A 25,684-nucleotide genomic window follows, 5' to 3' on the forward strand; every position below is an offset into this window, starting at 1 on the left:
TTTGTTATTTCCTTCCTTCTGGTTACACTGGGCTTTTCTTGCTGCGCTTTTTCTAGCTCTTTGAGTTGTAGGGTTAAGTAATTTGTTACCATTGTTTCTTGTTTTTTGCAATAGGCTTGTAGAGCTATGAACTTCCCTCTCAAGACTGCTTTCGCTGTGTCCCATAGATTTTGGATTGTTGTGTTTTCATTGTCATTTGTTGCCATGATGTTTTTTATTTCTTCCTTGATCTCTCTGGTGACCCAGTCCTTGTTTAATATCATGCTGTTTAGTCTCCATGTGTTTGATTTCTTTGGATTGTATTTATTGTAGTTGATTTCCAGTTTTATGCCACTGTGATCTGAGAAGATGCTTGATATAATTTCTATCTTCTTGAATTTGAAGAGATTTTGCCTGTGACCCAGCATATGGTCTATCTTTGAAAATGACCCATGTGCACTTGAGAAGAATGTATATTCTGTGGCTTTGGGGTGAAATGTTCTGAAGATGTCAATTAATTCCATCTGGTCTAGTGAGTCATTTAGGATTGCTGTTTCTTTGCTGATTTTTTGTTTAGAGGATTTGTCCAGTGGTGATAGTGGGGTATTAAAGTCTCCTACTATGATTGTATTGCTATTAATCTCTCCCTTGATATCCTCCAGGAGTTTTTTTATGTATTTGGGTGCTCCTATATTGGGAGCGTATATGTTTACCAGAATTATTTCTTCTTGTTGGATTTCTCCCTTTAGTATTATGAAGTGGCCTTCCTTATCTCTTGTTATGGCATTTACTTTGAGGTCTATTTTGTCAGATATAAGTATTGCTACCCCTGCTTTTTTTTCATTTCCGTTTGCCTGAAAGATATTTTTCCATCCCTTCACTTTCAATCTGTGTGAGTCTCTTGTTCTGAGGTGGGTCTCTTGTAGACAGCATATACATGGGTCGTGTTTTTTTATCCATTCAGCTACTCGATGTCTTTTGATTGGAGCATTTAGTCCGTTTACATTTAAAGTTATTACTGAAAGGTATTTGTTTGCAGTCATATCTATTTTTGTGTCTGTATTCCTTCTTACCTGTTTATTTCTTCTTTTTACAGTATTCCCTTTAGCAATTCTTGCATTGCTGGTTTGGTGGTAATAAACTCCCTGAGGCTTTTTTTGTCTGCAAAGCTCCTGATTTCCCCTTCAATTTTGATTGATAGTCTTGCTGGATATAGTATTCTTGGATTCAGTCCTTTGCTTTGCAACACTTTGTATACCTCCTTCCATTCACTTCTAGCTTGTTGTGTTTCTGATGAGTAATCATTTGACAATCTGATGGGTGTTCCTTTGTAGGTAACTCTCTGTCTCTCTCTTGCCGCCTTTAGGATTCTCTCTTTATCATTTATATTTGCCATTGAAATTATGACATGTCTTGGTGTGGGTCTTTTGGGGTTGATCCTGCTTGGGACTCTCTTTACTTGCGTAACTTTTATCTTTCCCATATCCGGGAAGTTTTCTGTCATTATTTCTTCAAATAGATTTTCTAAACCCTGCTGCTCTTCTTGTCCTTCTGGCAGCCCTATTATACGCATGTTACTTCGTTTCATGTTGTCCCGAAGCTCCCTTAGGCTTTCCTCCTGCTTTTTAATTTTTTTCTCCAATTGCTGTTCAGCTTGAGCTTGTTTCTGTACCTGATCTTCTAACTCACTAATTCGGTCCTCTGCTTCTTGTAGTCTACTGTTGAAACTTTCCATGGTGTTTTTGATTGTAGCTATATCACTCTTCATTTCTTCCTGATTCTTGCATAAGTTGTTGATTTTCTCATCCATCCGTTGTATAAATTCCACGACCATTACTCTGAACTCCTTTTCGGTCATGTTGCAAGCTTCAGTTTCACTAATTTCCTTTCTTGGCGACTCCACATTTTCTTTCCTCTGTGAGATATTTCGTTTCCCCATTCTGGCTATTACCAGAAAGCTCAAGTTTCCGTTTGTGTGGACCTGGGCCGTGTGCTGTGGGGACTTCGCTCCACCCGAGTTTCACTGGAGTGCTCTGACACTAGGACGTGTGGCTGCCTTTGGTTGGTGGGAACCAGACTTGCCCAGGGTCAGTGTCCCCAGTGTTCTGTGTGGTCTCGTGTGCACACTTGGAATCAGGGGCCCTGTCTGCACCACACTGTTGGTATGCGCTGAAAATGAGATCCTTAGGATGTGCCAGGAGTCAGAGTTTCCCTGTGTCTGCACCAAGACTCGAGTGTCAAAGTCTCTGTTGCCTTGTGAGGTTTCTCGTTGAGAATCAGGGTCCCTGTGTGTGCATGCACCAACAATTGGGGTCGCTGGCTCTTAGTGTGAATGCGCTGTGAGTCAGGGATCCCCGGCAGCTGTGTCCGGCGTGCCAAATTCCCTGAAGTGGAGCTGCGTCCTGTGTGTGCTCTCTCTACTGAGCCAAACCGGCTAGAGCGCACATTCTTAAAATCCTGAAGGTGAGCTGATTCTGTGGTGCACTCTCCCAAAGTCCCGGAAGGGGGGCGGAGTCCGTCCTGCGCGCCAACTTCCCTGAAGGGAAGCCCTTCTGTGCACGCCCTAAGATTCCCAGAAGGGGGAGCTGTGACCCGCAAGCCAAATTCCCCGAAGGGGAGCCCTCTGTGCGCACTGACAGATTTCCCCGACCGGGAGCTGCTTCTGTCCCGTGCTGCGCCAAATTCCCTGGTGGGGAGCACGTCCCTGCGCAAAGCTCAGCAGCTTGGGTGAGGGGCGGGTCTATCAGTTACTGTGCTCTAGGCGCGCCTGTGAGCGTTCAGCAGCTTGGGGGAGGGGCGAGTCTATCAGTTACTATGGTGCTCGCGCGCCTGCTGGGAGTGGGGTAGGCTCTTTGACTCACGGAATTCTGCTGAGAAGTCTGGATTCTTGTTTGTTGGTCTGAAGCTGTGATAGCAGTTCTCTGTCCCCAGTGGCTGCAGGGTCCTGGTTTGTGTCAGAAGCCAGGATCCGCGTCTCAGGCAGCTCTGTTTCCCAAGATGGCGTGGTCTCCGCGTCCGCACCAGCCGCTGAGAAGTGTCCGCTTTGTGCGCGGGGCTGCGCCGTCTAGGACTGCCCAGTTAGGGAGCCCCTTGGAAGACGTGCAGAATCTAACTGACCCTAGCTCACACACACACACACACCACACACGTCTACACTCTCCTCTATGGGTTCCTCACTCGCACTCTCTCCCTACCTTCCAGCCGGTCGCCATCTTTTTTTTCAGTGCTACTGTTTAGAAGATCGTATTTAGAGAAACACTGGTTTAAATACTTGCTAATGATTATTTTCAACTTAGGCCATTTTCTATGTTCTGTTTTTACCTGTGAATCACATTTATGTTTATGGGAGAAGGGGTCATCAGTATAGGAAGTGAGAGGATCCAAGAATGAGGAATTAGGAGACTTTGTGTTTCATCTCAGCCAACTGATTAAATCTGTGGCCTCAGACAAGTCATACCATCCTATGGGCCTTAGGAGAATGGGAAAGGTCTAAAGAAGCTGTGGAATCTAGAAATATAAGAGGTGTATAATAAGGAAGATAGAGAACAGTTGGGCACAATTTAAAGTTTGAATGGCTGTCCAGTAATGGACAAAAGCAAAGAAACAGCAAGCCATCATTCCAGCTTTAGAGAATTCAACTGCAGCTCAATAAGAAACAGTTTTCAGATAAAGAGGAAAAGACTGAGAGTGATGTTGTACCAACAAAGAGCCTCTGATGAACTGGGACTGGGTATTGATTGCTCGGAGAGATGCTACAGGTATTAAACCATCGCTGACAAGAGGAGGAAACAGGAAAAAGCCAGAAGACTGAGATCATCCTGGGAGAAGTTCTCAGCACTGAAAGGACACAGGATGTCTTAAGTAGCATTTCTGTTATTGCTATCCATCCACTCTCCATCTGCCAGGTTCAAACTAACATTGTACCTGTCTTGAAAGGAAACTAGACCTTCAGCACTAAGACCAAAAATTATCTATGCAGAAGCCTGTTGGTTACTGATTACAGATAATATCTCCACGTCTTTCAGATTTAGTCAATGTTTTATCTTGGAAATCCTGACATTCTTTGACAGAGTGTCTGGTGCCTCAAAAAACCATTTTGTTTGGTTCCCAGCCACTAAAAATCTTAATATCAATCTATCATAACATCTAATACAGGAAACTTGGCCCATGCTTCTTGACCACTTAGCTGAGTATGTTGCTTTCATTTCCTCCTTTAATTCTTATAATAGCTCTATGAAGCAGGTACTACTTTATATCCATGATGGAGGTCCAGAGAAGTAAAGTGACTTACCTAGTCATATAAATTAAACAGGATACAACGTTTCAAATCTAATGTCTGATAAAGAAATTAATAAGTTGATTTTTTCATTCTCAACATTCTGAAGCGTTGTCTCAACATGCAGAGCCTTTGTGGCATATGTCTGGCTGCCCTGGTTGTGATTCTGATGGCTGAGAAGGAATTTCTAAAATATCAGGTTCCTTAGAGCAATCCAAAGTGCTTTTTAAAATTCCTCATGGATTTAAAAAAAAGTCAGTGAGAATTGGGCGGGGACAGGCACTACCATCTTTGTTTTGTAGATAATGCATTTTTAAAAATGGGCCAGTAATTTTCTTTCTTTCTTTCTTTCTTTCTTTCTTTCTTTCTTTCTTTCTTTCTTTCTTTCTTTCTTTCTTTCTTTCTTCCTTCCTTCCTTCCTTCCTTCCTTCCTTCCTTCCTTCCTTCCTTCCTTCCTTCCTTCTTCTCTCTCTCTTTCTTCTTCCTTCCTTCCTTCCTTCCTTCCTTCCTTCCTTCCTTCCTTCCTTTCTAATATTTTTTAAAAATATATTTCTTTATTGATTTTAGAGAGGAAGGGAGAAGGAGAGATAGAAACATCAATGATGAGAGAGAATTATTGATCGGCTGCCTCCTGCACACCCCGCACTGGGGATAGAGCCTGCAACCCAGGTATGTGCCCTTGGCCGGAATTGAACCTGGGACCCTTCAGTCCGCAGGCTGACGCTCTATCCACTGAGCCAAGCCGGCTAGGGCTCTTTTTCATATTTTTATTTCAGAGAGGAAGAGAGAGGGAGAGATGGAAACATCAATGATTAGAGAGAATTATTGATCAGCTACCTCCTGCACGCCCAGTACTGGGGATCAAGCCTGCAACTTGGGCATGTGTCCTTGATCAGAATTGAACCCGGGACCCTCCAGTCCACAGGCTGAAGCTCTATACACCAAGCCAAACTGGCTAGGGTGATAATGCAATTGAAGCACAGGAAGGTTATATATCCAAAGTCTCAAAGTTTCAGAAACATGAGTAGAACTCAAACTTTGACCTTGGAGAAGGACTCAGGGGGGCAAAGAACGTGCCCTTGAAAGGCCTTTCTTTTCAACAGCTTCAGAGCATACACTTTTTCATGTAGGGGGTTACTTTGTTCAGAAAGCAGTCAGAATCCCAGTCTTTGTGATTCACTAAGGACACAAACTGTTGAAAAAAGGCAACAAACTATACACAAAGAAGGGAAAGAAGAGAATGCCTCCCACTGAATATCAGACTAGGATACTGAAGGGTTCTGTTCATATTTCTCTTAAGACATACAATGCCCCAAGAAATAAGAGGCCAAGGCATTTCTCTCCACTTTTCTCAGCAACGTATTTCTTATTATAAAGTGAAACCAATAGGAAAACAGAATTTGCTTTAGATAACTGTATTGCTAACTTTCATTGAAACCACCTATTCTGTGAAACAAGGAAAATTCTTTCCCCTACATATTATGACAGTAGGAAAGCTCATGAGGTCAAATTCTGTCCTTAGAAACCTCCCCATGAAAGCTCTCCCATGTCTCCAAGGTCCAACAAATGTGTCAGGGCTAAACTCACAGAGTGAGTTGGCTGAGGACAGTCAGAGCACATCTAGAGTGAGGAAACCATCTCAACTCTGGGCCGTTAGCATGCCTTGAAATGTTCTTGGCAATCTGGAGCAGCAGTGAACGGGTAAGTTGAGGAAACAGAGATATGCAAGCATGTCAGGATGAGGAAAAGAGCTGGGCAGCTAGTGATGACAGCTGGGCACCATCTCTGGGCTCCATTGCTGCAAGGGAACATCTTTGTTACCTTGGAAATCATTGATGATGTGGAGCGTTGGTCCGCAGATGGCATCATTCTGTCATCTGAACCACCAGCCCCCCAACCGTTGGGAGAAAAGCCTCAAAGGAAAGATGGGGGAAGAGGGGCTTTCTACTCTACCCACAGCTGTCTTATAAATGTTGTGCAGATCCAGAAAAAGCTCGGAAGGGTAAAATAATTCCTGGCCACTGTCAAGATACTGCTTTGGCCAGACAAAAGGTTCTGCATCCCCAATGACAGCCGGAGTGAAGGATGGAGTCAGAGAATGCTGGTAAACAAACAGCAAAGTGGAGATTCCTGACTCTCACCTCTTAAGCCATTCCTTCTGGAGTACAATGGGCCCATCCCAAGTCTGGAGATGCCTGAGCAATCCCAGCAAATCTGACTGGCAGGGACTACTGCGGTGACTGCCTGTGCTGATTTCTATAGACAGGGACCAGGTTACCAGGTGAACCCTGAAAACCATGCACCTGCTGGTGAAGAAGAGGGAGGCGCAGGGAAGGGGTGGGAAAGCTGGAAGGAAGAAAAGTCTGGTTATGAGGCCCTACCTTTTGCCTACCCCCCACCATCTCCAATCCGGCCACATCCTTCCTTTTTTCCTTGTCCCATCTAATGGATCAGGGAGCAGATTTTTGGATCGAGAAGAGGGGCATGTGGTCAGGTTTGTATGAAGATCCAGGACGCTGGGACTGTAGTAGAAAAGCATGAGCTTTGGAGTCTGGCTGGCCTGGGTTTGAATTTGGGCCCCGACTTTACTAGTTATTTGATCTTGAGGCTCTCTGAGTTAAATGGCAATTGTAATACCTATCCTACATGGCAGATGAGAGAAAGTATAAGATTACTCCAGCCAGAAATTGGAGAGGTATCTTAATTCCCCCTTTTCCCTTCTACCCTTCCCAATCTGATACCTGGGCAATCACCATTTCCTGCCAAATGTATCGCCTTTGGTCTCCAAATGACTCCTTTGCTCTCTTGCCCTCAATGCCCCTGCACTTCAGGGCCTCATCATCTCTTGTCTAGCATCTTAACTGTTTTTTCTTTTTTTCTTCGTTCAAGTCCACGGAACCAGATTAACTATTAGAAATACAAATATAACTAAAGCTTTCTTCTCTCATAATTCAGGGTGTGCACCCTATGGATTCTCTTTTCCCATTTTTTCTACCTTAAAAATATCTCTCTGATTATGCACTGATATCAGGCTTCCCCATGACACTTTGAATGGTCTGAGGATGGAGACATTCATCTTTGCGCCTCCAGAACCCAGCATGGTGCTTCACAGAGAGCAGGTCTTGAATGAAAGAGTGATCACATATGTAACTTAGTTAAGAGCACTGTTGCTTAAGAGACATTCAGCAAATAGTTATCCCTTTTAAGGAGTAAATGGTTGAAATATTTAAAATTGAGTTCGTTTGGAAAATTCAGGTTTTTCTTTATGATCATAGTTTTTTAAAATGTGGGTTGTTCAGGTTGTCTTGGCATACAGTAGGCAATGTGAGATATGTTTAATGAATGAAAAAATCAATCAGTCCTATGGAAAAAGGGCAGGCTCTGTTATTTCCACTTGACTATTGAAGAAAGCGAGACTGAAAGAGGTTGGTACTGAGCTCCGGGACATGCCCACGGAGGTCCCATCACCTGTAAGTAGGTGGCAAAGCCAGAAGCAAGTGCTGGTTGACTGCCTGCCATTCTAGTTATGCAAAAGTCCTCTCTCACTAGGAAGTGGCAGACAACTAGGCAAACATGGAAACCAGAAATTTTCCTACTGGCCCGGCCGGTATGGCTCAGTGGTTGAGCATGGATCCATGCAGCGAGTGGTCACCAGTTTGATTTCCAGTCAGGGCATATGCATGGGTTTCGGGATGGATCCCCAGATGGGGCATGTAGGAAGCAGCCGATTGATGTTTCTCTTTCATCGATGTTTCTATCTCTCTCCCTCTCCCTTCCTCTCTCTAAACTGAATAAAAACTGGATCAATAAAAATATATTAAAAATCAGTACTGACAAGACCTCAGTATAGCAGGGAGGGAGCCAAGATAAACACTCCCATAATAGCCCTTAGCTGGCCTTTCTACTAGGTTTTCTTAATGTCATTCCCACTCTTTTTGTTAATTGTCTAAAGTTTTACATATGTCCTTTTCCCCCAATTGACTCCCTTCCCCCCAGCCATTCCCATCCCCGGCAAGCCCCCACCATCGCAGTGTCTGTGTCTAATGGTGATGCTAATATGCATGCATACAAGTCCTTTGGTTGCTCTCTAACCCCCCTCCCCTACCATTTGTCTCTGGATCTATTCTTGTTCATCAAATTATGTTGATCATTATATCCCACATATGCACACTCTTCTTTTAAAAAAAGAATTTTTCTAGTGTACTCTGTTCCTGGGTTTGATTAGAGATGGATTTGCATGGTCTGGAATCTGGGACAACAGCTGCTAGGATAGCTGTGTTCAGGGGAAAAACTGATTCATGAAAAGCAGTAGTTTTTGGTAAGTTGTTCCACTTCAGCTCATCACAATAGCATGAAAGGGAGGTCATATTGAATTGCCTCCCAGAACTCCACGCTCCATTAATATAGAATCATTCAACAGTTTGAACTCTTCAGTCCCGTATCTTCAGGGCCCTGATAGATGGTCCTCACACAGACTCCCTCTCATGCATAAGCATGTTGCTGCACACAGGATCCACTGTTGCCACTTAAGAGAGACAGACCATATAATGCATGAGTGCAGAACTAAAAGCATTCAAGGGAGTGTGAATGACATTAAGAAAACCTAGTAGGAAGGCCAGCTAAGGGCTGAGTTCCTATTAAGGGGGTATTCACCTTCGCCCCCTCTCTGCTATACTGAGGTCTTGGCAGTACTGTTTTTTGCTGTTAATATATTTTTATTGATTTCAGAGAGGAAGGAAGAGGGAGAGAGAGAAACATCAATGAGAGAGACACATTGATTGGTTGCTTCCTACATGCACCCTGACCAGGGCCAGGGATTGAGCCTACAACCTAGGTTCCGTGCCCTTGGCCAGAATTGAACCTGGGACCCTTCAGTCCACAGGCCAATGCTCTATCACTGAACTAAACCAGCTAGGGCAGTACGGCTTTTCTTTATAGGCAAAACTCCTGGGCAGAGGGGAGAAGGTGGGTTCTATAGTTTTTCCCCTCAACTTATGCCTTTAGACCCGGGATGATAAAAACTTCCTACTATTAGTTCCTGGGCACCTTCCCATATCTTGTTTCACCTCTGTAGTAGTCCCTCATTAAATGCTCTGCCAGAATCCTGATTGAAGTAGAAAACGGAGTAGAAAACAATGTCTTAGCTTTTCCTTTTAAGAGAGCAGGTTGTTAGCTCCGTCCTAGAAAAACGGTGGATGAAGACACACTGCCAGAGTAGTATTTGAAGATGGTCGTGGACTAGATCCCTTAAGCAAAAGAGGTTTTGTGGTCATTCTCTAAGCCAATTTTTTCTCAAGGGCAGGGCAGCCTGGTGGTCTCAGCTTTAGTTTTCAAGACTTATCAGAATATGTTGCATACAGTCAATAGTGAGTGAATGGGTGAACAAATAAAGGAGTTTGGAATTAATTTTATGTTGTAGCATACAACAGGGTTGCCTGGAGGCAACAGAAGAAGAGAAGCTAGAAGAACTGGCTTTATTCTCAGCACCAAGTTGAAGTTCAAATCCCTTGCCTTTCATTTCTGACTGTGGGACCTAAGGCAAGTTGCTGAATTTGTTTCCTCACCCTAAAAATAGGTAAAAATATACCAATTCCATAAAAATTTGAGGATCCAATGAGATCTTGTAGGTAAAATGCTGAGCAGAGCATTTGAAAAGTATTCAAATTGTTTTTACTACAAAATAAGTTATGCAAAACCAAGGGGGTGCAAAAGACCATCCACTGGTGTATGAGTGTCCTGTCTTTCCTTTTTCCTTTTTTGCTCAATCCGTGCATCCCCCAACCCCTTCTCCTGACCAGAGCTGTCTGCCTGCTCTCTATCTATAAGTCTGTCTCTATTTTGCTTGGTAGTTCTGTTTGTTCATTAAATTCCACATGTAAGTGAAACGGTATGGTATTTGCCTTCCTCTGATTGGCTTATTTCACTTAGCATAATGTTCTTCAGGTCCATTCATGCTACCACAAAGAGTAAATTTTTCTTCTATTTTATAGCAGAGTAGTATTCCATGATGTAAATGTGGTACAGTTTTTAATCCACTCATCTGGTGTGTGAGTTTTATATTGCTGTGTCACAAATCACCACAACATAGTGGCTTAGGGAACACATATTCGTTTTCTCTGTTTCTGTGGATCAGGAGTCCAGGCACCGCTTAGCTCTGCTCAGCAGGCCACAGGGCAGAAATGTGGGTGTTGGCAAGGTGCACTGTCATCTGGAGACTTGACTAGGAAAAGGTCTGCTTTCAAGCTCTCTGTTTAAGCAAAATGTGTGCCTTTAGAATGCATGGCAGCTTGTTTCTTAAAAGCCAGCAACAGAAAGATAGTGTCTCTGATGCTTGAAGTCTCTGACGAAGGGAAGGCGTAGCTCCTAATCTTTAAAGAGCTTGCCTGACTAGGTCAAAAGCACCACGCTCATCTCCCCTTTGAGTAATTCAGTACTGACTATTAGGGATCTTAACTGCATCTCCACCTTTGCCTTATACTGTAACATGATCTCAAGAAGGATATCCCGTCACCTTTGCCATCCTATTGGTTAGAACCGTGGTCGGCAAACTGCGGCTCGTGAGCCACATGCGGCTCTTTGGCCCCTTGAGTGTGGCTCTTCCACAAAATACCACAGCCTGGGCGAGTCTATTTTGAAGAAGTGGCGTTAGAAAAAGTTTAAGTTTAAAAAATTTGGCTCTCAAAAGAAATTTCAATCGTTGTACTGCTGATATTTGGCTCTGTTGACTAATGAGTTTGCCGACCACTGGGTTAGAAGTTCATAGGTTCTGCTCATCCTCAAGGGGAGGAAAATACACAAAGACCTGGATACTAGAGGGTAGGAATCATCACATCCTGGCGTCTGCATGACTGGGGTAAAGAAAGAAAATATCAGCACTTCCATGTATATTCATTTTAATCACATCTTTAAAAAAGTCCACTATTGTATAGAACAAAGTATATATACACCATATTAGTGCAATAGTAAAGATGTGTAGTTAATAAAATATACACCTGTTGAAGGTGCTTTTCATAGGAATGGGTAATCAAAATATTGTAAACCGTTCCAAACAATAGCTCTTTTTCCTACTTTCTCTTTCAACCTTCACTGATTATCTGTGATATCCTGTGCAAATTACTTAATCTATGTCTCAGTTTCTTCACCTGTAAAATCGGAATAATAATTCATGCCCTTTCTACCTCTTAGATGAAGCTCTGAAGAGAAAATGTTGGAAAACATTTGGAAATAGACACAGTACATACAAAATAGGCAGAAAAGCAAAAGAGAGTTTTTAAGCATCTCTGATTTTGGATTAAGTAAAGCAAGAAAGAATTGTTTAAAGTGTTGTCTCATTTTTGCCTATACAAGATCTCTCCCACATAAATGCAAGATGCTCCCAAGAGATTTAAAAGACTCTAGGGCTCTCTGGGATTTTACAACAAGCTCACTAAAATCCTTGAGTTCCTCTTTCCTGGCTATTCCCTGCAAGGGCAACTCCACCTGAAATGTGATGAGTGATATTAAGTTGCAAGAATGTCCTTAACATTTCTCCTCTTCCGTCATCCTTCAATCACAGAGAAAAATAGATAAACAAATCGTCCATTTTGTTTCCCTCTTGCTTTGGGGACAGCAATTGAACCTGACCCTCCATAGAGCCAAGCATCAGAACAGATGATCTAAGGAAGGGAGTGTGGCCTGACAGAAGGAACATCCAGGAGGTATCAGATGGCCTGTTGAGTCACCCAGACCTGGGCTTCAGGCTCTGTCCTTGAGGTCTGTGAGTTTTGAGGAGCCTGTTCAACTTTCTGAGCTTCAGTTTCCTTCTTTGTCAACTTCACAACTTTGTTGTGTGGATTAGAGTGGACCGTATGTGAGAAACTACCCCACTAGTTCCTGGCATACAATAGGTGCACAGTAATGACTTAATGCTCTTTTCCCTTCTGTAGGTCCAGATTCAAGTCCTGATTTGGCTTCTGATGAGCCATGTGATCCCATCCACGTCATTTTCCTTTCTGGGTCTCTGTCATATGATTCTAAGGAGTCCCAGACTTCAAAATCCCAGCACTGCTGGACGAGATCCCACGGAGTCTAGGAAAACACATGTAGGCTTCCCCCAAGGTTCTCTTCCCCACTTTAGTGTGGGGTTACTGTCATAATTCCTAGATCACTTACATGTTTTTAATATAAATTTTTATTGATTCCAGGAAAGACAGGAGAGAGAGAAAGAAACATTAATGATGAGAGAGAATTATTGATTGGCTGCCTCCTGCATGCCCCCTACTGTGAATTTAGCCCACAACCAGGGCATGTGCTCTGACCAGGAATGAAATCATGACCTCCTGGTTCATAGGTTGATGCTCAACCACTGAGCCACTCTGGCCAGGCCTAAATCACTTATTTTTAAAAAATAGCTGATGAAAACATTGGCCACGTGTTTTGCAAAGAAGCTAGATGCTGCTTCTTTGTATACTTAACACCATGTAGTGTGGGTTGTAATTATAGAATGAACAATGCAGAAATGTGGAATAAGATAAACTCAGTTTAGAAAATGAATGAAAGTATAGAAAGACACCTGCCTTCTCTGTTTGAACTCATGTCACTAAGCAAATTGCTGTACTGCCAAGTTATTTTAAGCCAAAGTAGATACTGGAATTCAAGAGAAGATAAGACAAACTGATCTGAAGTCTATTTCCTAACTTTGTATAATGTCACTATACAAAAATAGGGTATGCTTGCCTATCACCAGGAAAACCCACTGGGATTTTTAAAAATAGTTATTTCAATTCTGAATTTTTAGATAGGAACTAAAAAGTTCTAAGCAAATATAGAACATTGGCATGGATATTAAAAATTGTGTGTCTATTTTAAGCTAGTGTTTTCTTTTTTCCTTGTTACAAAACTAGCATATTCTCAAGGTAGATTAAAAAAAATTCTGAACATTAGATGTTTGCTATTTAGCTACTGAGAAATGTGTACTGTTCACATCGTTTTGGTGTGTTTCTTCCTAGTCACATACATATGTGCACCTGCATGCATGTTCAAACATGCGCATTCACACACACACCATCTATTTATTGACATTTATACTTATGCCCCAGCCTTAGTTTTCTCTTCTGAGAGCCGAACTCACATAGGCAACAGCCAGGTTGTCCAACTGTCCTGATTTGCCCAAGACTGATGGCTTCCTGGGATGTCGGACTTTCAGCATTAAAAACTGAGACAATCCTGGGTCAACTGCCCCCTGGATGACCCATCCACACCTTAAACTTAGCAAGTACAAAACTGAACTCATCGTTTCCATCCCCAAACTCCTGCCCCTTCAATGGTCTGATCTTAAGGAATGGTGCCATTTCCTCCCAGGTGACCAAGGCAGGAAATAAGGACTAATTCTTGAGACATTCCTCTTCCTCTCTCTCTATCCAATAACCAATTTGGTACCAAGTTCTGGTCTCCCCTCTCTGGCTAGTAATTCTTACCTGGATTACTCCTATGACTGCTAGCCAGATTTCCTGCTTCTAGCCACTCCCCATCCCCCATTCTATAAAAATTCCACAAAATAGGCCGAGTACTGATCCCAAGAATTCAAATATGACCATGTCACTTGATTGCAAAGAACTCCTTAGTGTCTCTCAGGATAAAAATCTAAACCCTTAAAGTTCTGTGTACCCACTAGTTTATAGTCATCTCTATATCCTGCCCTGGGACTTCTTCCCATACACATTAAAATGCTGCAGCCTTGGGCCCATTAATCACAAACTCCAGCCCCTTTTCACAAACCTTCAAGGTCTTGGCTTAGATGATAAGTTCTCCCAGGAAGCCTCCTCTGAAGTCTGTAAATAATTTATGTTCTTCATAATCAGTTTATGTAACTTAACACATCAGCAGAATTTTGAAGACCAGTTGGCTGAAAAAGTCTTTAGAAACTTACTGGGAGACCTTGTATCAGGCTGCTGTCTCCTCAGTGCCCACAAGGAAAATCCAACAAAGGACTAAATCTTCTCAGTCTGTTTAGTTAAGCAGCATCTCTCCACCCTGGGTGCGCATTAGAATCACTTTGGGAGCTTTTCAAAATTTCTGATGCTTTGGCCTCATTTGGCCAGAAATTACTTAATTGGTCTGAGGTGGGGTGTAGCATTCAATATATTTTTAAAGCTCCCCAATAGGTATCCGAGTTTGAGAACACTTCACACCTTCATTAGGCCACTGCAAGGCCACCTGGTGTTTACACAGTTACTTTCTGCCCATCCTGTGATTAACATGGACTTCCTCAGTTATTGTTCATCACAAACAACCCAAACCTCTCCAGGGAGAACATTCCTTCCTACGCGGCCAGGGCCAGCTTTAGCAGCAATGAAGTGACAACGTGATCTTTGTGTTTCTGAACTTCACTCTTATTTCTCAATTGGACCACACTCAGGAGGGGATGCAATGAATTTTCATCCTTAAACCCCAACAGGGAGGGAGAGATTAAAGATACATTTGACAAGAGTAGCTCTCAACCAGGGGTGGTTTGATTCCCCAGAGAACATTTGGCAATGTGTGGAGACATTTTTGGTTGTCACAACTAGGGGTGTGTTACTGGCATCTGGTTGGTGCAGGCCAGGGATGCTGCTATATGTCCTATAATGCACAGTCCCCCACAGCAATGGGTTACCTGGCCAGTAATGGTGAAATTGAGAAACCCGATTGAGAAAGAGATTATCCCAAAGCTTCCTTCTAGCTTTAAAATACTTGTGTCAGTGACTGGCTGTGGAAGAGCCTGTGAGTACCATGGAACTTAGAGTGAAGTGGGCAGATAAGGAAGTTAGATTTGGAAAGAAGGAAACAGTAAGTGCAGATTTAGAGAGGTTTTAAGGTGTAGATGGGTAAATCGAGGGAGGCATGTTGTTGAGATTATCTCTTGACTATGTCTTCAATATCAGTGATTCTCTATATGTGAACGCAGCATTGGCATCCCCTTGGGAACTTGTGAGAAATGCAAATTCTTGGACCATACCTACTGAATCAGATGCTCTGGGGTTGGGACCTAGACATTTGTGTTTTTAACATGCCCTCCAGGAGATCCGATGCCTGCTCAAGTTCAAAAACATTGTTCTAGATTATATGCTAACCTGTCAGAAGGTCTGTTGTGATTTGGTACATCGTATGCCTTCAAGAGTCAGTTTCATTTTGAGGGGTAGCAGGGGTAAGTGGGTTGTCAGAGAGCTTATGAAGAGGGCAAGCTGGTCTGCAGGAGAGATAAATACTTCCTGAGAAGTCCATTTAGTGACTTTACTCTTTCCTGGGATAGCTGTCATAAACTGTGTTATATGACAGTGCACCAGGCACGCTGGGTGGTCAACAAAAATAGCATTTGGGTAGACGTGAAATTGCCAGGGAAAAGGGAAGGAGAAAAAAGGGACAAGTAAATTGTAGAAAAGGTTCTGAGACCAAGATATTGCTTCTTTTTGTGATTTTTCATTCCAGTTCCTCATTCCTGAAGAAGTCTCTTTCCCTGTTGGCTTCCTCCTCATGCCGACTCTTCCCTTACTTTTTTCCATCCTCCAGGGCTGGTGGAGGGAAAGACAGGTTACAATTTGAGGGGAAAACCTATTAGGGGAGGGTATCATGATAAATGGGCCACAGTGAGGTTATTCTCCAAGACAGACAATAAGGCCACAAATTCCCATAATGAATTTAGACTTGCTTTGAATGAAAGCAAGTGTTCCAGGCCACAAGTGATATGATAGCAATAATAAATTAATCGGTAATATCAATATATGTGAGTGGATAAGAGGGATATTTTTCTTGGAGCCTTTAAAAGGGCAGGCCAAATAGCAAAACCTCTAGGATATCTTCCATAGGATCTAGCTAATGAAAATATGGGCATGTATCCACCCACTCATTCATCCAGGATGCAGATATTTATTAAGCATCTATTACACTACATGTCAAGCGCTACTTTAGGGTCTGAGGATGCAGAGTTAGATAAACTAGTTCCATTTCCTTGGACCTTGGTACTTGCATTTCAGCACAGGAGTCAAATACACATGTAAAAAGACAAACACGGTGATTACGGATGATGGTAAATGCCACAAGGAAGATTATAGGGGTGCTGAGATGGAAAGAACTGGAGGAATGCATACATGAGCAATGAGATCTGGGAAGGCATCTTTGAGCAACTGAGTTTTGAGCTGACAATTCAAGGTTAAGAATGTGCCAGCATTCAGAGGTGGAAAGGGGACAAAGGGGGACAAATAGAAATTTTGGGCATATGTCAGGCTCTAGAAATGTGAACTCAGGAGGCTATTTGAAGCGATTAAGAAAAAATTATCCATCATATGGCAAGAAGTCCAAAAGTGTGATTCCAAGGGCTCTCAGTGGCATACTGAAGCTGTGTTTAATGTCCCCACCCAAAGATGATTTATTTTCCTATAAGAATATACCATTGGTTGATTTGGCTATTTAGTATTTATGAATGAAGAGCTCAGACTCTGTTAAGTTATGCATGTTAAACTTGTACATGATGCAGTGATTTCTGTGTGTTAAGCAAAGATAACCCTGAAGTTTATAATCTATTGCTGAAAGGACGTTAACCAATTTTGTCTCTAGAAATTTTGGTCTTGTTGAAAGAAAAAAGACAATATTTAACCTGAAATACTCTTGGAGAACAGTTCCATCATCTTATTGATTTCCTCATTAACGAGTGAGTTGAAAAAACCTTTGATATGTGTTCATTTGATAGTTGAATGAGAGTTTATGCTTTTTAACTTCTTGAAAATTAGACTTGATAACAAGACTCACCATGGCTCAGCTTAGAGGTCTGGCGTCTAGAGATCAGCATTAATGAGTTCACAAAGCCCTCGAAGTGTATGCATTTTTCAAAAGCAAATGTCCTATTAACTTAATCAGACTTTCCAAAGGGTCTTTGTGTCAAACTGCTGTCAAGAGTAGAATCTCTCAAGACTCCTCAGATGCCCTTGACTCTTCCATGCCCGCCAAGTAACATTCTGACTGCGAATTCTGCTTCATAAGTGTTCAGATATCAGGAAAGGCGAACCTTATATGGAGCATGGGGATTATAGTTTTTGTTAATTTATTAAAATTCTTGTAAATGAATACATTGGCATCCTGACGTATGCATCTGCCTCTCCTAAGAGTCAAGTTTTCCAGGTCCCTTCAAGGAGACTGAACAAAGCTGAGTTCCTGCAGAAGCAAAGAAGCTGGAGACCACGGCAGGGGAAAGGAGATCCTTGTCCAGCCTCAGGTGCCTCTCTGCTCAGCATGAGGAGGCATCTCCAGCTAGTTTCCCTCTAACTCCACCAATGGAGGTGGGGGAGATGATCATTCCAGCTTTCTTCTCCTTGTTGGGATGGTCCAAAAGCATTTGCGTTCTTCAGCGATGAGTTAAAAGTCACAGGAAGGAAGGTAATTCATATGCTCTCAGGAAAGAACTAATTCGTTTCTGAGCTCAGCCAACCTGCTGGCCCCTGACATTAGTTTCATGTGCTCCCCACAGAAAAAAAAACCCTGGCCTTCCCCAACCCTTTAGGGAAGTCTAAGCACTTGGCAGACAGCTGGGATTTCATGAGCACCATCTCCGTGAGGAGAGGCTAACGCCTCCTCCGGCTCCTGAGAGGGAGGGCCTGTGAGATTGTTCTGCCAAGCACCTAAGAAAGGGTCATTCTCTTGATGTGAAGGGCTCTCTTTTTATAAAAGCTGTCCTTCTTCCGAAGACATAGCTCTCTTGATGTCTGATCTGGTAATTCTACTGAAAACACGTTCTGGAAAGAAATGCCCAGGATGGCTGCAGATGGCAATACTTAAAAAACAACAACATTCCTGTTGATGTTTAAAATGTGGGGAGAGGAGCTGAATGCCCTACAGAATCTGACTCAATGCAAAGGCCTCTGGAGATGTCAGCCCAGTTTGTGAAAACCTTCCTCTTGACAAGGCTGGGTTTAAAAGCAGTGTTTCCAAAGTGCAAAAACAAACGCTGAGATCTTGAGGCAGCTTTTCAGTTTCAGTATTAAGGAAGCGGTGCAGTGATGTGAGATGAAGTCTCCTTGTGAATGTAAACTGCATTTTTTTTTTTCTGACTGCTAATGGAACCTGGCCCTTTTCCTTATGTTGACTGGCCATTTGTGTTTTCTATTTTGTGCAATACCTTGTCATGCATGTTACCCATTTTGTTCATTGATTTCTGTGTATGTGTATTCATGTATTTGTACATATTTATTGGCTTCACTGACCCTTTGGACCCTGGGCATGCTGCCCCTGCAAGGAAAAGGAAGGAAAGAGGAAAATGGCCATATAACGTTTGATCAGTATGTCATGGCCCACAGATGGCCACTAGAATTTTTATTGGAATTACATTGAATCTATAGACCATTTTAGGAAGAATTGGTATCTCTTTGACAGGGATGCGGAACCTTTTTTCTGACAAGGATCATTTGGGTATTTATAACATAATCGAGGGCTATACAAAATTATCAACTTAAAAATTAGCCTGCTGGCCCAGCCAGCACAGCTCAGTAGTTGAGTGTCGACCTATGAACCAGGAGGTCACGATTCGAAACCCAGTCAGGGCACATGCCTGGGTTGTGAGCTTGATCCCCAGTGTGGCGTGTGCAGGAGGCAACCTATCAATGATTCTCTCTCATCATTGATGTTTCTCTCTCTCTCTCTTTCTCTCTCTCTCCACCCCCCCACCCCTTCCACTCTGAAGTCCATAAAAATATATTTTAAAAAAATTAGCCTGCTGTATTTGGTCAAACATTTAATTAACTCTCCCCTACTGCCTTGTCAGGGCCAGAACAAACGATTTCATGGGCCTTATACGGTCGAAGGGCTGGACATTCACCACCCCTGCTCTACAATATTGACTTCTCCAGTGAAGAAAATGTGCTTTCCATACCTAAGTTCAGTTTTTCAATGCGTTTCACCTTTTGTCTGTAATTTTCTACAGAAAGAGTATAGAGGATTTCCTCCATGGCTCCACTGTGAAATAGATTAGAATAACCAGCATTCTCGTGTTGAAGCACCCTTGATCATGACGCATCACCTTTTATTTTATATCACCGATAAGTGTTAAGAAAATTGGATTTTCATATCTATGTTCAGGGAGTGAGGAAAAGCAGAAAATAGTCTCTGCACATTCCTAAACCCGAAGTCCTCACTTACACGCTTTCAGATTTGAAGACACAGTACTGGTGAAGCCTAAACAACCCCAAGCCAAATTGTGTAATTGCAAAGTACCCTGCGTTTCTAATTGTCTACTTGCATTACAGAAGTACTCGAGGGAAATCCCTGCTTGTTGTTTTTTGTAATCGCAATGCCAAGTGCTGTTTTCGGCTAACAATTCTAGAGAGAGCTCGAGCTCCGCATTCTTTATTCTTCTGCCTGCTGGATGCAACTAACAACTAGGCCCTAAGCTGTGGATGAGCCACAAGGTCAAAGCCACAAGGTTCTTGAATCACTGAATGATTAAAAAGTTTTCCCTTTTGATTGTTATGTGAGCAAGAAAAAAAAAAGCTTATATTGCATGGGGCTCTTTTTTACTGCAGACTTGTTTAACTGAAGATAATTACAGAGTTGAATGACATAATTAAGCAGTGTCTGGCACAGTACCTGGTAGCTGAATGCTCAGTAAATGTTAACTGTCTTTTAATAGTTAAGAGTAAGGTCTATAGAGGATGAGACCTGGGTTTAAACGAAGGCTGTGCTACTGAGCTGTGTCATCTTAAGCAATTTGCTTAAACCCAGAGAATTCCTCATTTGTAAAAAAAAAAAAAGAGAGAGAGAGATAATATTAATGTAAAGGAAAAATTATTAAAAATAAGACAATATGCAGGTTTTCTCTCATCCAGAAACCTCCTTTATTCCTGATTTAACACTGTTAAGCTCATTATTGCTTTTCCATGCTGCAGTATTGATCACAGCTCTCAGTAGAGAAAGCCTGCTGGGCTCACAGGTGCCATTTACTTAAGTGGAGTCAAGAATTCCTGTGTCATGGCTGATCCGCTATAGAGACAACACGATGAGTCTGCAATCCTCTGGTAACTGACTGAACTACCAACAGGCACAAAATCAGCAGCCCTTGGGCCCAGAGGGCCATAAAGAGAGCATTTGAGTTGTCACAGATCCCCTGAAAACTTAACAGGACGGTGAAGCATTCAAGTTTCCCACTCCCACCACCCCTTTCTATTGTAAGGTAGGGAGAGATGAAAGTGAACTTGAATTTCATTTTATTTTTTGTTTTTTCAATTACAGTTAACACTCAATATTATTTTATATTAGTTTCAGGTGTATAGCATAGTGGTCAGATATTTATGTAATTTATGAAGTGACCCCCCCCATAAGTCTAGTACCCAACTGGCACCATATATAGATACCCCTGAGATTCATCAGTCTGTTCCACGTTTCCATGCCTGTGTGTTGAGCATCTGTCCCCTGATGATCAGTGCGAGTCATAGCTACCGGTCAAAGGGTCCAACGGTTGCTTAGGCTTTTATATATATAGATTACATTATTGACTATATTCTTCATGCTGTACTTTATAACCTGTGACTAGTACTTCTTAATCCCTTCACCTTTTTTAATGCAGACCTCCAATTCCCCTCCTATCTAGCAACCATCAGTTTTTGAACTTGCTTTCAACTGCCTGAGCCTAGGTAGGTTTTTTTTTTTTTTAAGAAAGATATGAGCTATTTTTTAAAACATATTTTATTGATTTTTTTACAGAGAGGAAGGGAGAGGGATAGAGAGTCAGAAACATCGATGAGAAAGAGATATTGATCAGCTGCCTCCTGCACACCCCCACTGGGGATGTGCCCAAAACCAAGGTACATGCCCTTCACTGGAATTGAACCCGGGACCCCTCAGTCTACAGGCCGATGCTCTATCCACTGAGCCAAACCGGGTAGGGCTAGGGTAGGTTCTTTATTACAGGTGTTTTCAATAATACTCAGCATACTTAACAATGAACCCCTCAATTCCAATTTCCAGTGTTTTGTAACAAGAATCAGGAATGCTAATGTAACCAATGGGGTATGTAATGATGAACCCCTTTCTATGGGTTTGAGGGAATTATGGGGCTAAATTGTGGCCAATGTCAAGGACTGAGATCTGGGGGTTGGAACTGGGGTGGGGTTTCTTCCTTTCCAAGCAGTTTGAGCCAGAAGGCTTATTACAGAAAATCGGAATGAAAGAGAAAGAAAACAAGTATGGCAACTAAATCCAAAGGACCAGAGGCAAAATAGGAGGCACGCAGGGGTCCAGGAGTTAGTCATCACATGGGGTTGGGAATAAAGGGGGAAGGTTGAACACAAACTCCAAGAACACATTCCAGGAGTCAAACCCATTTGGTAAGAATGTGCCAGCGAGTTCAAAGCAACGATAATGAATTTGTAGAGAACACGCGATTTCAATTTAAGATGTCCTGGTCACACATGAGAAGCGAGGACACAGATAGCTGATGTAAGCAAAGTACAAATGCTAAAGGTTTCCTAAAGGAGGAAGGGCAGAATGTATACACACATGTGCACTTAGCATTGCAGTAAGATGGCAGAAAAAAATACTGAACTACTTAAGAGAGGCACTAGCAAGTCAACTGGTGTCAAAGAATCATTAGAAATACAGTGTTTCTCAATGAGTGCTTGGCAAACAGCCTGCACCAGCATTGCTCAGGAAAATTGTTGAAATGAAGATTCTAGGACCACTGGGGTCTGGGATTCTAATTCCATAGAACACTTTTCTGATTGGCCAGGAATTCTCCTTTGGGGGTGTCAGAAATGAGCTAGTGAACGTGGTTATTTCAAATCAACGAGACATGGCTGCAAAAGAGGGAGGGCATACAGAATGAGGAAGAGAAAACATGGGTGCAAATGTCATTTGTTGGTTGCTTTAGACCTGTACCTCTTACTCCTTCATGGCCTCCTGAGTCTTACCAACCTTGGCTTTAACTTTGGGAACCTGATTTTCCTTCTCTTCTGTTACTTCCTTCTGCCTGGTCTTGCTTGTGCCCATCCCATCACAACCTGGGCCTCTCTCCTGAATAAGGCCTGGGGGCAGGTTGACACAGAAACAACTGGTCCCCATCACCCTAGATCCCTCTTCAAGGTAACTACTCTCTATCATTCATACTTAGTGGATGCCTGATAAACTCTATGGGGAGAGTATTAGAGGAGAATTCAAACCACACAGGTAACTTGGAGACATTCCCCCATAGAGCTTATTAGGCATCCTGTCTCCTTCTCTAATTAGGACATGGCCTCAGGGTGCTTATATGGTGTTTGGGTGTTTGTCTAGATTATTCTGGCATGGCATGTTCCCATAGTACTAGACTGATGGTGCCTTCTTACTCTCTTCCTCAAGGCCCCAATCTGGAAGAACTTAGTCTGAATACCAGTATTGCCTCCTAAAGAATATGTAATGGGCATTAATAATTCGTTGATCAAATAAAAGGAAACGATTAATACCATATTTCATAGAATCTATGAGGCACGTATTTATTTTCTTATCGACCACACATCGACAAGAAAGCAATGTGCTCTAAGTTTAATTGAGAATATTTTCCCCCCTTAGTGGGATGTTAAGTAATTGACAGTTTTCTAGACTTTATAAAATATGTTACACATAAACAAGTCTTGTTTCTGTTAAATATTAGGATGATGATAAATAAGCATTCTGGTTGGGTAAGAGTAAAGAGATGTGTTTTATCAGGATGATTTATTTTCTAATAAATATAACAAAACAGGGGCAGCACAATTCAATAAACAGCATTAAATTTGGCATTTGACTGCACAGGGTTTTGACCCTCAGTTTCTTCACCTGTAGAATGAAGACAATGGAACCTATCTCACAGTATGGTTAGTAATAAATAAAATTATGATTTTGACAAAGATTCCAATATGTCATGAAAAAAGCATGGTGAATTTCATTAAATAGTTAAGATTAAATATAAACTTAGGAAGCAGTGCAAGGTCTTTCACTCAGTTGCAGTGCTGTCTTTGGGTAATCAAAACAAATAAGAATCCTCTCTGAATGCTACCACAGGTATTTGAGGCTCAGTAGATGTGGCTTAGAAAGCTCTAAGTCTCTGATACCTTCAGATCTACTATAAAAAATTAATCTCTGCCAGAACTAATGGGAAGCACTATATGATTTCCCACTATAGTGATGAATAACTCAAGTATGCCTTCTATCTCCACTACTATTTGACATGGTATTGGTCCACACAATTAAAGAGAAATAACTAGAGCCATTAGTTAAGTAAGTAGGGGGAAAGTATCCACTTTCAGATAATATAATTATATAGTTCAAAAACTCCAAAAATCAACAGAAAATTACTATAAACAATAATAGAACTTTATAAAACAAGAATTTAAGAAAACAATTCAATAGCATTTATGTACAGTATACAAATAACAGTTACTTAGAATGTATAATGGAAGACCCAATTTACAATAGCAAATTAAAGGACAAGAGAGAAAAAGTGAAAATAATTAACTAGGCATAAACTTAAAAATAAACATTCCAAACCTATAAGAGAAAAACCTTAAGCCCTCATGCAAAACACAAAGGAAACACGAATAAATGGCAAGGCATTCTATGTTCTGGGATGGAAAGACTCAATATTAAAAAAATATTTCCTTTGCAATTTCAATAAAAATAGCACAAGATTCTTTTTCTTCTTCTGGTATGAGTTGCTTATAAAGCTAAATGGAAAGAACAAACCAGCTAAATATCCAGGAAAACCCTTAAAAGACAAGGAATATAGAAGTGGGAGGGGCTAGCGCTACCATATATTAAAATGCACTACAAAATGATTACCTATAAGGGAAGAGGGTAAAAAGAAGAAAAGACAGGAGTGAGAGCTAAACTTTCCTGAATACACCTTGTTTTGTAGCTTTGACTTTAGAATCATGTAAAATTTTATAAAATTATAAAACAAAATTAAAATTGTAAAAATAAATCCTAAAAACTGAAAGCAAAGTGAAACAAATGAACCTGGTAGTTTTATGAGGTAGAGATTTAACTCGGGAGAAGAATTCTTTCAAGATTTTAAAATATGTCTCACCATCTATTGAGAAATGTAACTTATAAAGCAAAAGAATTCAAAGCTTATGACTTAAAAAAATTCATACCAGAAAGCAAGGAAACTATTAAACACTATTAAGCTTATAGCAAAAGAACCCAAGAGCCAACTTGAAAGGGTTTTCTTTGGTTAAATATTGGATGATTAAAGTTTTCAAAGGAATAATAACTGGAATACTCAAATATATTAAAAACCCATGAATTATTAATAATATTGAGGGACCTCACTATGGAGAATGCTGGGTAAGTAACTTGTTATTCTGAAAACTGGTGAAAAAGGAAAAAAGGACAAATGAACCATGTTTCTGCCTTTTGTGTACAAATCACACCTCGGCAAACCAAATAGTTATTAAAAGTTCTTTCTTTACAGAAGAAGTCTAAATAATAAATAACAAAGAAATGGTAGAATTGGGAAAAAACACATTTTTGGAAGCCGTAACAAAATGATGAATATAGGCAATGTTCCTCCATGACTGTTAACACCATAACAAAGCACCACTACTTATAAAGCATTGTTGCTAGACAAGGGGTCCTGAAGCTGATCAGGTTTTAACTAGCTGTTAAAGGGAATATAGAATGTGAGAAATGCTACAGAACAAACCAACTTTGTTTCTTCAATAAGTAAACTGCAAGAAAAAGAAAAAAAGAGGAAGAGGCAATGAATAGATTATGAGATGTCAGAGATATTTCAGTCGAACGCAATGTTTGAACCATGTTTAGATCCCAATTTAAGAAAAACAAAACGTTTTAATAAATGAGACAATCAGTCACATGTAGAATAGTGGCAAAATATTTGGTTAATAGGAAGCTTAGTTCATATTCTTGGATATGATAATGGGCTTGTGGTTATGTTAACAGAAAGATTCCTTACCCTTTAGAGATACATACTGAAGTATTTTTGGATGAGATGAGATGATGCTGGGGGGTAAGGCACATCATGACTTTTGTTGCTCCCAGACACTTCTGCCTTCATGAGCCCCCAGTCACCATACTATATTTTGGGATCCTAAAAATGTCATTGTTTTCTGATGTGAGAAAAAAATTAAACCATTTTCTTCAATCTTACTAGTTCATTTGTTTTTCTTCTGATTTTAAGAGCAATTAAAACATATTTGTAGAGTCCAAAAAGTATCATGTGTCCTGGCATTATATGCTTGTTGTGCCTAAGGGATGAGCCTGTTTTCATTTGCTTCAGAATGACCCAGTGGTGGGGAGAGAGAGAAGGAAAAAGATTTGTGGGGCAAAATAGGGAAGAAAATATAACGTTCCAAAGACGAACATTGTCAATGGCTACTTTCCACGGGACTAGGTGCCCTGAAAGACCATATATGTTTAGTTTGCCTAATGAACCTATATTCCTACACAGACATCCCG

At 41.4% G+C, this 25,684-nt stretch overlaps 1 protein-coding gene across 1 annotated transcript in view; it reads right to left on the bottom strand.

Annotated features, from left to right (window-relative positions):
• CPNE4 (copine 4) overlaps positions 1–25,684 on the bottom strand; it is a gene marked incomplete at both ends in the record, with an annotated part of 366,239 nt that overhangs the window by 77,126 nt on the left and 263,429 nt on the right. The window lies entirely within an intron of this gene.

This window comes from Cnephaeus nilssonii, assembly GCF_951640355.1.
Source record: "Cnephaeus nilssonii genome assembly, chromosome: 17".
NCBI lineage: Eukaryota > Metazoa > Chordata > Mammalia > Chiroptera > Vespertilionidae > Cnephaeus > Cnephaeus nilssonii.